The sequence below is a fragment of the Phaethon lepturus genome, unplaced genomic scaffold, assembly GCF_000687285.1.
Source record: "Phaethon lepturus isolate BGI_N335 unplaced genomic scaffold, ASM68728v1 scaffold9455, whole genome shotgun sequence".
Classification (NCBI taxonomy): Eukaryota; Metazoa; Chordata; class Aves; order Phaethontiformes; family Phaethontidae; genus Phaethon; species Phaethon lepturus.
The window spans coordinates 31632-43918 of NW_010542637.1; the positions used below are offsets into that span (position 1 = coordinate 31632).

The 12287-nt window shown below is 39.1% G+C and overlaps 1 protein-coding gene across 1 annotated transcript in view; it reads right to left on the bottom strand.

The window, feature by feature from the left end:
- LOC104621567 (TBC1 domain family member 12-like) overlaps window positions 1-12287 on the bottom strand; it is a 45786-nt gene that overhangs the window by 30474 nt on the left and 3025 nt on the right. The window lies entirely within an intron of this gene.

Consider the following 12287-nt stretch of genomic DNA (forward strand, 5'->3'; position numbering starts at 1 on the left):
GCTTCTAGCACTTGCGGAAGCTGAAAAGATGTATGCCTTTAACATTGATGGCAACCTGTATCAAAGCTATTTTATGATTAACCAGGAAGCTGGCAGATTTAAAAAGGAAAAAATGTGTAAACACACAGAAGGTTTTAACTAGTATTTCTGTACAAGAGATTTCAGGTATGCTCATGGCTCTTAAAAGACTTGTTTTTTAAACCACCCAGAACGTAGTTCCCACCATAATGCAACTTGGGGATTGTTTTAGTATTCTTCGGTGTAGTGAATTAAGCAAAGGCTTCTTTCACTTTTTATGAAAGCACAAGTGAAAATACACAATTTTACATTTATTAAATAGATATTCATTGAAGTCTGTTTCTTGTGAAGGCAAAAAGCTGGTCAAACTTTATATCCTGTCAGAATAAACCTCGCATAGGAATTCTAATCCAAGAGAAATTAATGGAAGGTTTACAAATAAGCTTTACTGAAGATGGAAAGACACTTTTAAGACACTGTTCTGGCAGCTAGAAGTATCACATCTGATATGTTGTTGACAACAGTAAAGCTTTACAACAGCCCTGTTAAGGAACAGCATCTGTGAATGCTTACAAATTGCATTCACTGAATTGCAGGAAGTGTACTAGATGTGATATTTGTTGCTGCTTAGAATATTTATGAGCTTCACTGATCCCAGGAAAAGTCATCCATTGAGATGGACTGAAAAGACATTAGCATTTTGGTACAGAATCTCAAAATCCATTTGAAAACATCAAAATTCCTTAAAAAGAAGCTTACACTTTAGAACTGAATAATGCTTTCTGTTGAAAGGACCTGTGGGATTCAAGTATTAAATTAGTTCACTGAATTAAGCTCTGGTTCACAAAAGCCCAGAGGAAAAGTTGCAAATTTTTTTTTCCCCTGCTAGTTTTATATAACCACACTGCAACGTCTATTAACACTCTCAAACACTCCCAAGTGACACTCAAAAATGTTTCAGTAGGTGCACTGAAGAGCTTGAAAAGCACCACACAGTAAGAAGCCATTACTGGCACATACCAAGACATCGACTCCTAACATCGTTCATCGTTTGGATTATACTATACAAAAGCCTACAGGCTCTCACAGTCACACAACCACAACAGCTGTAGTAACAGCTACACATGGCAGTTTTCTTCCTCATTTAACACCAGTGCTGCACCTATTCCTGCCTGTGCCCACAGCACTCTGCGCAAGTTTCACGACACTGACAGTACAGTAATTCAAAGATGTTAACCATTTCCACGGGTGGCATTGCTGTGATGTTCTAGTAATGCAATTGCTTGTTTCCCCTCTGCTTTTGCTTTTCAAATCGCCTTTTTGTTGCTGTTTAAGATATATTGGTGAAGCCTAAATGCAGTTAGAATTAAGTCTCAGAAGGGGACAGCTGGAACTTGGTATTTTAATGGAATTTTTTTGTTTACTTTGGGGTTCTGGCTCCCCCTGTCTCCCCCCCAAAATCTGAACACAAAACGTTTTTCCTCTTCGAGCCAGCTATATATGCCAGCTGAAGAGGATGACAGATTTCCAAGTTTTTGAGGAAGTTACGGGAAAACTACCAGCGACAATTACTTCATGCTTGATCTTAAATTTCATCCAATGCCAGACTAGAAACTGGGCTGCCATATTTGCACAACAGCCACTAAGAAAGCTGAATTGCTTTGAATAGCAGCAACCATGGATATCAGCAGGTAGGAAAGTCACCAGGCTAGACATACCTAGAGGCGGAGTGCTAAGTAATCTTGTGGTAGTCTTCTGTTTGACCAAAAAAGTCAAACTCAAATCTAGTTTCAAGCTAGATGCCATTTTATTACAGTTCTTTCAATGAAGATCACACATGGATCTTCCCTTTCTACAACTCCACTGTGTGCCACTAACAACAGGCTATGTGTATTTTGCTGCTTTGTGCATCCCAAAAAAACCTGAAGTTTCTTTCCTTCCCGCTCCAAACGCACATCCTTGGGTTTCCAATCTTAACTTTGGGCCTCAAAGGAGACTGCCAGAAAAATAATCTCTGATGATTCAGAGCTCTGATGTTATTGATATAGTACTATATTACTGGAAGCAATCAACTTCATTTACTTCCCCTTTTTCCCCTAAAACTCCCATTTGAGTCCAGCATCCTTAACAATAACACTTGAAAACAGCATTCACAAGCTGGTATTTGCCTTTAGTCCTTAGCTTTAAAACAGGATACAGATCCTGACTCATGTCTCCATTCCCTTCATAAAGCTGTAACCTGCAGCCTTTAAAACCATCCATTCAACACCGGTGGAAGTGCCAGACTCAGCTTGGAATGCTACAGGACTGAAGGAAGTCATTCTGTAGCACAGCTCTTCTAACCTGGCAGAGAAGTGGGAGCATGAGTTGTGCTAGAATCAAAGGAAAGAGAAAATAGTAGTTTAGAAATCTGTGAAATGCAATTTAGTTGCAAGATGGCAAGCTAAAATGCAGTCCTGGTGTGTATGGCTTACTCTGAATAGTTAAAGTACTTCTAATGGGATTGCCTAGAAAGCCATCCCAACTATTTAGCCAGTGAGTCTAGTAATGCTGTTTCAATCCGATTTTTGAGATGCATAGCAAACTCAGAGATAATTAGTCAGCCAAAGCAGACAGGTGTCCTAATAGGAATTTGCCTCTTCTGCATCTAAGGAAAGGTTGCACCATCATGCTACTTCTTACTACCTGTTAAGAGAACCAAGTCCTTAGAACTCCACCTCCAAACCCAAGCTTCACCTGTTCTGTTGTTTTTAGTTATTAGTTATCTATATACAAATTTTCAGTGCAGAGGAAGGTTGGATCTTACACCTGAGCCATTTAAGATGAGTATCAGTATGAAGCGTATTAAAATGAGCCCACCTTTCTCCAATTTGTTAATCCCACTCTATGAAAAATGGCAAAAATCAGGTGGTGTCAGCTAGAGACAAGGAGATGGTCTCAGAAGAGAGCATAAAACATGTGATCATTATTACTGTCACACCTGAGCAACCAAGCATGCTTCACTACAGTTCACTTTAATATACCAATAAATCTAATTCAAAATGCTGCACCATGTTAGAAACAAAAAACTGGGGGCATCCCTGGAAAGCAATCCTTGTAAAAACTTGAAGCATGGCATGAAAGAAACAATTTTTTCCAAATAAAATATTCAGAATTTGGGGTTATCTTAGAAATAAGTGAATACTGTGTTTAAATTTTGATCCTGAAAGCTAGGCCACTATTCTCTAATTTATTTCCCTTGCAAGGCAACTTTGACATTGCTCAAAATGTTTACTCACTAATCTACAAATAAAATAGTTCCAACAAGTGACCTCAAGTTATATTAGAGTACTGAAAATTACTTTTTTTAGAAAAAAAAGTTACTGTTAAAACATTTTTCTGACTTTTACTTTACACACGTCATCTGGTTTACTGTCATTTTCAATCAACAACCATTTCTTCCCATTGCATCCACCCTTCAAGATCTATGATAACCAGGAAGCACTGAGAAATCAAGCTTTGAAAGCCACAAGAACTGACAAAGGAAGGGTTGATTATATTTTCCTTTTTATTAAGCATCTGTTATTAGACGCTGCGTAAGACGGCTGTCTCATATTAAATCCAGGGAAGCAAGGCACAAAAAGGAAGGAATCAGCATCACATCAAGAGCATCCTCACTCTATCCTATATAACTTTCCCTTCCAGAATCACAAAGGCTGAGGGGGGGAATCCAGCATGGAATTAATGCTACAAATGAGCACCGAGTTGGACAAAAAACAGTCTAGGTTTTCTGTTTGTTTTAAATATCATTACAAAAATGCAGTTAAAAACCCTGGAAGTTGCATCTGTCTGCAATAACTAAAGCACATTAAAAATCCATTGATTCCCACAAAACCTCAAAATCTGTAAAAGGAATATGAAGAAACAAAACTCATTAAAAACTGTATATGTATTACAATACAATGGATTTTGAATCTCCAGGAAGATTAGAGCTCTGCTGCTGCACACAGCCTGTTCTTGCTCCATCCCCATGCTTATTTTTAAATAAGCTTCCTAGGCACACAAAATCGGTCTATGGTTGAAATTTGCATTAGCCGACAGAGAGACTGATAAGGAAACTACTTATTCTTTATCCAGAAAGCAGTATCAGGGAGGATTTTGAAGATGTATGTCCCAGGAATTGTTTTAGATGCATTTTTACAGGTATAGCATTAAAGAATCATTCGGACTTAAAACCATACTTTCAGAACAGTCTGCACAAATTTTGAAGACCCCTGCAAGCCTGTGATTCCATATTTCTTCATGGCTATAACTAAGTACATAACAAGAATTATTGCATTCCCACTGGCAGGTTTACCATATGTAAAACGCAAAAGCTGCTTAAGAACACAACAGAATTTTTCTTCATACTCAAGTCTTGTCCACTTTCTTAAGGCCTTATGCACAGCAGTTTGGAAATAACAGCAGAAAAACATTGCTTGATTATAGACAATTAGCTCCCCTGCTTTAAACAAGACTTTTCAATAATTTCCATACAAAAACAAACATAACTCAACTCTAAGCATAAATAATGAACCCTTAAAAGGAAATAAAACCTTTTTGGTTAGCCACTTAAAAAGCTTGCAGAGCAACAAAAGTAGGGTTCTATTTCTACATTTTAAACTGTTTATATACAGTAGACCACCTGTAGGAATTCATCGCGAAGTGTCCAAAGTGTTACAGTCTATGTTCAAAGTGTGCACAGTAATTATTTCTTAGACCAATGGATAGTGTGTCCCTGTTATTTTATATTTTAATTATATGACATTGTCCAGGAGCGATTTGCTCACTTGCACGTGCTCAGAAGTGTTTTCTCACATTATTCATTATGGCTGGAAAAATGACATGAACATAAAAATATTAAGGGCATAAAAAGAGAGCTTATGTCTACTTTCCAAATATACTTTTCAACTCATCCTTTACTCTCACATTTCAACCTTAATTTGCAAGTTAACATGCAAGTGTTTTTAGTTTTAGTTCAAAATTCTTAACATGGAGATTTAGAATAAGACACTAAGAAGTTTAGAATTTATTGAAATAAAAAAAATGTAGAAATGTTTAATAACTTAGAATAACACCAGCCCATTTTGATTCAATACATTTATACAGTTGCTCTGAGCACAAGTTTCCAAGCTCTGCCCTATGTCGGAGAAGAGGTGACCCAACTGATTTTACAGTTCACATATTCCACTACCTACAAGGAGAAGCTAGACACCACCTTCTGTTTAAATTTTGTTACCCCCAAACACAGATCTATTACAGGATGTTTCTAGTTTCAGCACCTTTTAGCAGTACAAAGATCTCTTCTTTCTCTCCACACCAAGATAACCCAAAGAGTATCCCAAACCACCCTCTCCAAAGGAACTTCAATGTTTGTATCTGTAATACTCTAAAACTGCAGTCTTAAGTGCTACACAAGCAACTTTGTGGTTTCCCCCTCCTCCCCCCAAAAAATTAAAATAAGGAAACCAAAAAACCCTACCCAGGAGAACATGCATCTTCAGCAAGACCAAGCTTGCAGGTTTTTATTTTTTTTTTTAAATTAAACTACGACATTTCCATTGATAATACTGGTCAACCGAAGTCTTGGCTACAACTAGGCATACCTGAAATCTAATGAACTGTCAAGGAGTAGCTGCTAAGGATTGAGGAGTAGAGAAGAAGGAGGTTTCCGGCCTCTTAGAGAGGACACAAGGATTAACAGAACTATTGTGGAACTGCACTGAAGAGACTAAATTAGATGAACCCTATTGCTCAAGCTCCTACTTGATACCAGTCCCAAAGTGGCTTTACAAACTCTGCTGGCAAAACAGTTTTACTGCAGGTACACAAACACTTGGGAAGTTTTAAGAGTTGAAAGCATTTAATGATACCACAGAACACTCTGTACGGAACACTTACTGGTAAACAGTATTTTAACACTCTACATTATACTCTTAACAAAGAGCTGTTGCACAGGTCAGCTTTACAAACTGGCTCAAGCGTTCCAAAACATATGTACACAAGCAGACACATATGCAGGGTGACAGACATGGTTACATTTCAGAATGTTCAAGTACAAAAAGAGTAAAGGAAGATAATCAGTGTGGTCTCACCTTTACTTTTCAAAGTGAACTACCGAAACAGAGCTCTATGCCAAACTATTCTACCAGCTTCATATTTAATCAGGTAGTTCAGCAGCTATTTTGACACTACACCAAACACTATGGCCAATCTTCTGTAATAATAACCAAATACCTATCACTTGCCCACAGAATCTAAACCGAAGTCCTAGATCGCAGCTGCAACAAGTGGAGAATTTCTACCAGCTGACTACAGATGTTCTGCTATTTCTTGCATGGCCAGGAATATATACTCCAGCAAAGCCACAGCTGGTTAACCAGCAACACACTCTACGCAAAACAATGCTAGAGGAATAAGACCCCTTCCTCCCACACATACATAATGGCTGAGCTGTTTCAGCTCCGCTAAGGGGAAGCCCGTTTCTCTTCCTTGCACACCAGTCATGTCCTATACTCCCTTCTTCTGCATTGATTCTGAGACTCTCCATACCTTGCAAGTCAATTCAACTCACTAATCCCACAGAACACCATCCACATTTTTTTCACTCCCCAGCTTAGTGAGCTACAGCAGCTCACAGAGGATCAAATAAATACCAGAAGCAGGGAAGAGACATTCCCTTTGTTTCCTGACCATGGCAAATTCTTCAATCGGCTCACCAAGGTATCTCACGAAGGCACAGTCTAATGAAGAAACTACCCAAAACTGTTCTAGTAGTAACTCACTCCCAGTTAAGGCAAAAGTCATCAGCTTTATCAGGGCAGTCACTATATCTACAGCCCAAATGTTTCCGGACGAGATACTTTTTCAAGACAAAGGTGAGAAATAGTTCCAGCCTTTGACACACCCTGCAAGTCTGTGAACTGTAGTTCAAACACAGGGAAGAGTTTTAGTTTGAAGAATGTCCCAAGAGTTGGCAATGCTTACTACTCTGACCAGCCTGGTTAAACCTCATTTAACATTCTTCCCTTCTGCTCCCAGAGTACCTGTCGACTACTTAACTGTGTAATGTAGTACTACAAAGTACTACTGTACTACTTTTATAGCCACTCAGTGGATCAGGTTTCTGCTGTGGTTAGCAATTCACAATATATTTTATGTCACTGCTTCAGTGATAAATTACAGAAATACTACAAAAGGCAAGAATCCATTCTTGATCTGTTAGAGAACTGATATTAATATGTAAGAGCCTGATTCCTTTCAGTTTTGCCTGACGGCTTTGTATTTTACCAAGCAAGGAAGAAATTGCCCATTCTACCATCCAGCTGCCTACAGATTTTGAGCAATAGCAAGCAACTTGCAAAACCTCTTAAGTTTACAACAACAAAAAGCTAGAATCATAGAATCATTTAGGTTGGAAAAGACTTTCAAGATCAAACCCAGCCATTAACCTAGCACTGCCAAGTCCACCACTAAACCACGTCCCTAAGCACCATGTCTACACAACTTTTAAGTACCCCCAGCGATGGTGACTCAACCACTTCCCTGGGCAGTCTGTTCCAGTGCTTGATAACCCTTTCAGTGAAGAAATTTTTCCTAATATCCAATCTAAACCTCCACTGGCACAACTTCAGGCCATTTCCTGTAGTCCTATCACTTGTTACCTGGGAGAAGAGGCCAACACCTACTTCACTAAAACCTCCTTTCAGGTAGTTGTAGAGAGCAGTAAGGTCTCGCCTCGGCTTCCTTTTCTCCAGACTAAACAATCCCACTTCCCTCAGCCACCCAAAGTTGAGGTACTTTGTGCTCTGGAATCTCCACTGCTTCCCATTTCACAGCTACCAACTGCCCAAATACCTCTGGTAGTTCATGGTTGGTTTGTTTTTTTAAAGCATTCTGGCATCAAGCCTACAAACGGCTTCATTATTGCCCAGCAGCAAGACAGGCAAGACTCTACATTAATGGGTGCATCAGGCAAATGAAGCGATATAGACAGGAATGAGCTTTGCAGGGTCCGAGACCTGGCCAGGGCCAAGCTTCCCCTGCTACAGAATGCAGATGAGATGGCATCAACAACTCTACTGTTCTTGGAGCACAAGTAAGATGTGTAAAGTACAATCACCCTTCTCGCATAGCATCTTCCTCAGCACATCAAACCAGACCTCAGCAACAGAGGCAGCAGCAGCAAGCCTGGGTTACTGTGGCTCCAGCAGAGGCAGAAGAGCTATAGACACTCTGTTGCTCTCTGCACCTCTGGTGTCTTTTCTCCTTTACTTCTAGACTATCACTTAGTTTGCCTATAGCTGGCTTTCAGAAAGTTTGTTTAGATCAACAGAATTGCCCTAGTGAGGGGAGCCAACAAGACAACTTTTATTATATTACATGATCAAGACAGACTCTTTCACTTACCTGAGAGCACATTAAATAAAAGTTATCAATGTAACAATGGAAATTGGACGTGACTTCTTCTTAATCACAGAATCATTACAGTTGGAAAAGACCTTTAAGATTATCAAGTCCAACCATCAGCCCAACACCACCATGCCCACTAAACCATGTCCTGAAATGAAGGGGTACCTTGGAGAAGGATGGAGAAAAACTGCAAAGAGCTTCCTCCCGTAGGCTAAAGGTATTCTTCTCAGTCGGGAGGAAAGGAATTTATAGGAACACCAGTCTGAGTGTTTGGCTGTCAGAAGTTCTGGAAGAATAAACTCATCTATGTCCATCAAAACTAGTTTTCTACTAATTGAAGTCATAAATTCACCCATACAACATCCATCCGCCTCTCGCACTGCTACCCCAGTGCTGGGCCAGAAGCAATATGCTCTGCAGGTGGTTCACACAGCTGACTGGTTTCTGCAAATAGAGCCAAATTAGCAGTGTCTCTCTTTTGCAGGCTCTCCTTATGCTCAGCCTTCATTCAAAACCCTGTAGGATTTTTATATTCGAGTCCTCTCAGTCTCAGAGAAGTTTGACTGAACCTGGCTAACAGGCTGCAGTCTTAGAGAGATCAGGCACTAACTGCCTAAGCTTCATTTCCTTAGAAAGCAGTAATAAAAAGGCGAGAAGAACAGCACAGTCTGAGGCTGAGAAGCTTAAAGCAATGCCTACCACCCAGTCTTACAGACCTAGTCCCTTCCCAGATGAAAAACAAACAAGATCAGTAAGGGATTTCATATCATAAACATCTCAGCAGTTCCAGGAAACTAAAGAGAAGAATAACAATTTTTGCATCCATGTGAATGAAATGTGAGCAAAATCCTTAAACTCCTTTTTTCATTCTTAAACCATCAAGACAAAATAGCCTAATGAATAACTGAACAGCCAGAAGAGCAAAAGCATAAAACTATCATTTTCTTAGAGGCCAGCTGTGACTAAAGTGAACTCCTTTGGTGGTTGTTTTCCATGTAAAACATTCTCCTTTTAGTCATAGCCTATTCAGAAGAGAGGTCCTATTCACTTTGTCACACTACTCTCAATATATTGAGTCTGTAAGAAATTCTGTGACACAAAATAAGCTGAACAGACCAAGGAATGAAAAAGGCCTTCTGTGAAATGAAGGGGGGAGAAGATTCAGGTTAAGTTTAAATGCCTCTAAGTGAAACAAGCTGTGACTCCAACCATTTGTTGCACACTAAACAGCAATTTCAGCTGTTTGGCTTGGAAAAAAAAAAAAAACACACACAAATCCCCCAAAAACTACAGCATTAGTTTAATAAGAACTTATTTCAGGGAAAAAAATCCTGTTAAGAATCTAAGGCTCCCAGTGCAAATATCGGTACCAACATAGAATATGACACTGCCTACCAAGGAGAGCAGAGAAATTGCTAATAACACTTTGGGTAGTCCAAATTGATGAAGATTATACGTATGGCTCTAAGGTCTTAAAAATGACATCTATTTTAGTCAGGTTTTTTGGGGGGCAGGGGCAGGCACAACACAGGCTGCAGACAGAAGTTGGAGCAATAGAACAATCTGATACCTATCCAGGGTTAAATCAGTGTATCATTCTTCCATTTGCACACCTGAAATTTAACTTTGGTTTGCTACTCAACAGACATCCTAGCTCAAATAACATGGGTGCATAGCATCTTACATACTTATGGTGAAACACCCATTGCTAGTGCTTTCCAGAAATACAAAACTCTTTAAAACCTATACATCATGAGGCCTGGGAGCGAAACTTTCTCAAACAGGCGTTTTCAACTCCTAGACCTTGAGGACTTGCTCATTTTTGTAGCTGCTTGGAACTGGCTCACTAATAAAAACAAGGCTACTGCCATACAGATTTAATTTTCTACAGTGGGATCTGCATCTGTGAGAGAAACTTCAAATGTGCAGACTATTTCCTTGACCTTTTTATGAATAAAAAGTTGGTATAATTTGGGTTAAATTTCCCATTTACACAGTCATTAAAAAGCTGGGAGCCAAAAAAAAAATAATGCTGAGCATTCATCTTCAAAGTTTGCTACAGTTTGTTTTATTTTGGAATTACCCTTACTTAAGCTGTCATCATATTTGTTATTCATATGACTGAAAGCCAGGAACTGGCAAACATGTCAACACAACTTCATAAATAAATCATTCTTAGCAAACAGTGAATGAAGAATCTACAGAGAAGCTTCTCATTTTGATCATATGAATGCTTTTTCCTGTTTATATCAAGTTAATTATGTCTCTAACTCAGGAAAAGAGAATACTGTTTGAAGTCAGTCACAGATTTGGGTCCAGGTGCTCTTGCTTACTTTTTCCTGTCAGCTTTAATTCAAATCAATTATAAGTATCTGCTTGTTCACTTAAGTTACAAGATTGCTTAGAGAAAGCAAAAAACTAGGTCTGACAAAGACAGAAGGGTGAAGGGTGCCCTCACAATTTCTGGGGGGAAGCTCTGTTGTATTCCCTTAGCTCTTCTCTCCAATTATCTTTCCAATATATTGTCAGTGTATTTCCTTGACCCATTAGGAGCACTCTGTACCTTCCCCCCGCCCTCCCCTTATCTGACAGGAGGAAAGACAACCCCAAAATCAAATGCACAAGCCTTTCACGGTATCAGCCAGCACGAACTGAACAAGATATAGGTACAGTCAATACAGGAATATAAATTAAGCATTGTGAAGTGTCCTCATCAGTATGTTCTTTGATCTTTACAAATGCAGAAGATTCAGATGATTTGTCGCAGCTAGGTCATCTCATTCCCCATTTGACCCTCATTTTTGACCAAAACCCCAAAAACAGATTCTCCCTCATAGATGCACAGTACATACCCTGAAGTTTCATGTCGATTTATGAAACAGAAAAATTCTGTATACCAAAAGAAACATTGATTTTGGTATTAAACATTGACAAGATGCAACTGTAGACTATATGGCTATATAGTTCACGTGCCACTTAGTAATGTCTCTAGATCTGTAGTTTATATTTCAATTTATTACTATGTACACACGTAACAATACTCAGGGAAGCGAACCTCTTTGCAACCCTCTACATTCTCTGTCAAGGACATCTGTAGGAGCAAGAAGATTAGCAGCTTTTGAAGAACTACCTACTTACTGAATCACAGAACTGTGTTTATAAAGCGGGAGAAAAAGAGGTGAGCTTCAGTGATTTCTCAGTTCTTTGTTCCTACATATACTGACTCCCTTCAACTTTCTATCATCTCCGCGAGTGAAGATTTTTCAAAATTTCTGGACAATAAGCACCACTGCTCTGGGTGAGGAAGGAAGGATGAAACTAAGCATGTGTGCATCAACCACCATATATGCTTACAACCCTATTGCTCACAGCACATACTAAAGACCTACAAGAAGTGGCAGTTATGAATTAAGCTTGTTGCAATTTTATCAGGAAAACTTGTTAGATGAATTCTGGAAAACAAGTACTGGGGAAAATGGTGCTTTACTACAACAAAGTAAGTATTACTGCTGTTGTCAACAGCAAGTTTTGAATCCAGGAATAAGAAACTTTGCCAACGACCAGATACCTAAATTTATCTAGTAAATACACAATTCAGAAGGGAATGTATCTACACAAGCTGAGAAGATGCCTGGTACATACATGTAGAACTATGAAGTATAATTCATCTTTAAAAGAGGTTCTTTTAAGGTGACTTTCTCTCAGCCCTGGAATACTCACTGCTGCTTGCTCTTTTTGGCTCACTGTTCTGCTCTGTATGTGCTGCTTTGGGGGATAAAGTACACTGCAATCCAGGTAATCATCATGGCTTTAATTCAACTGTCCATGCAACATTCCTG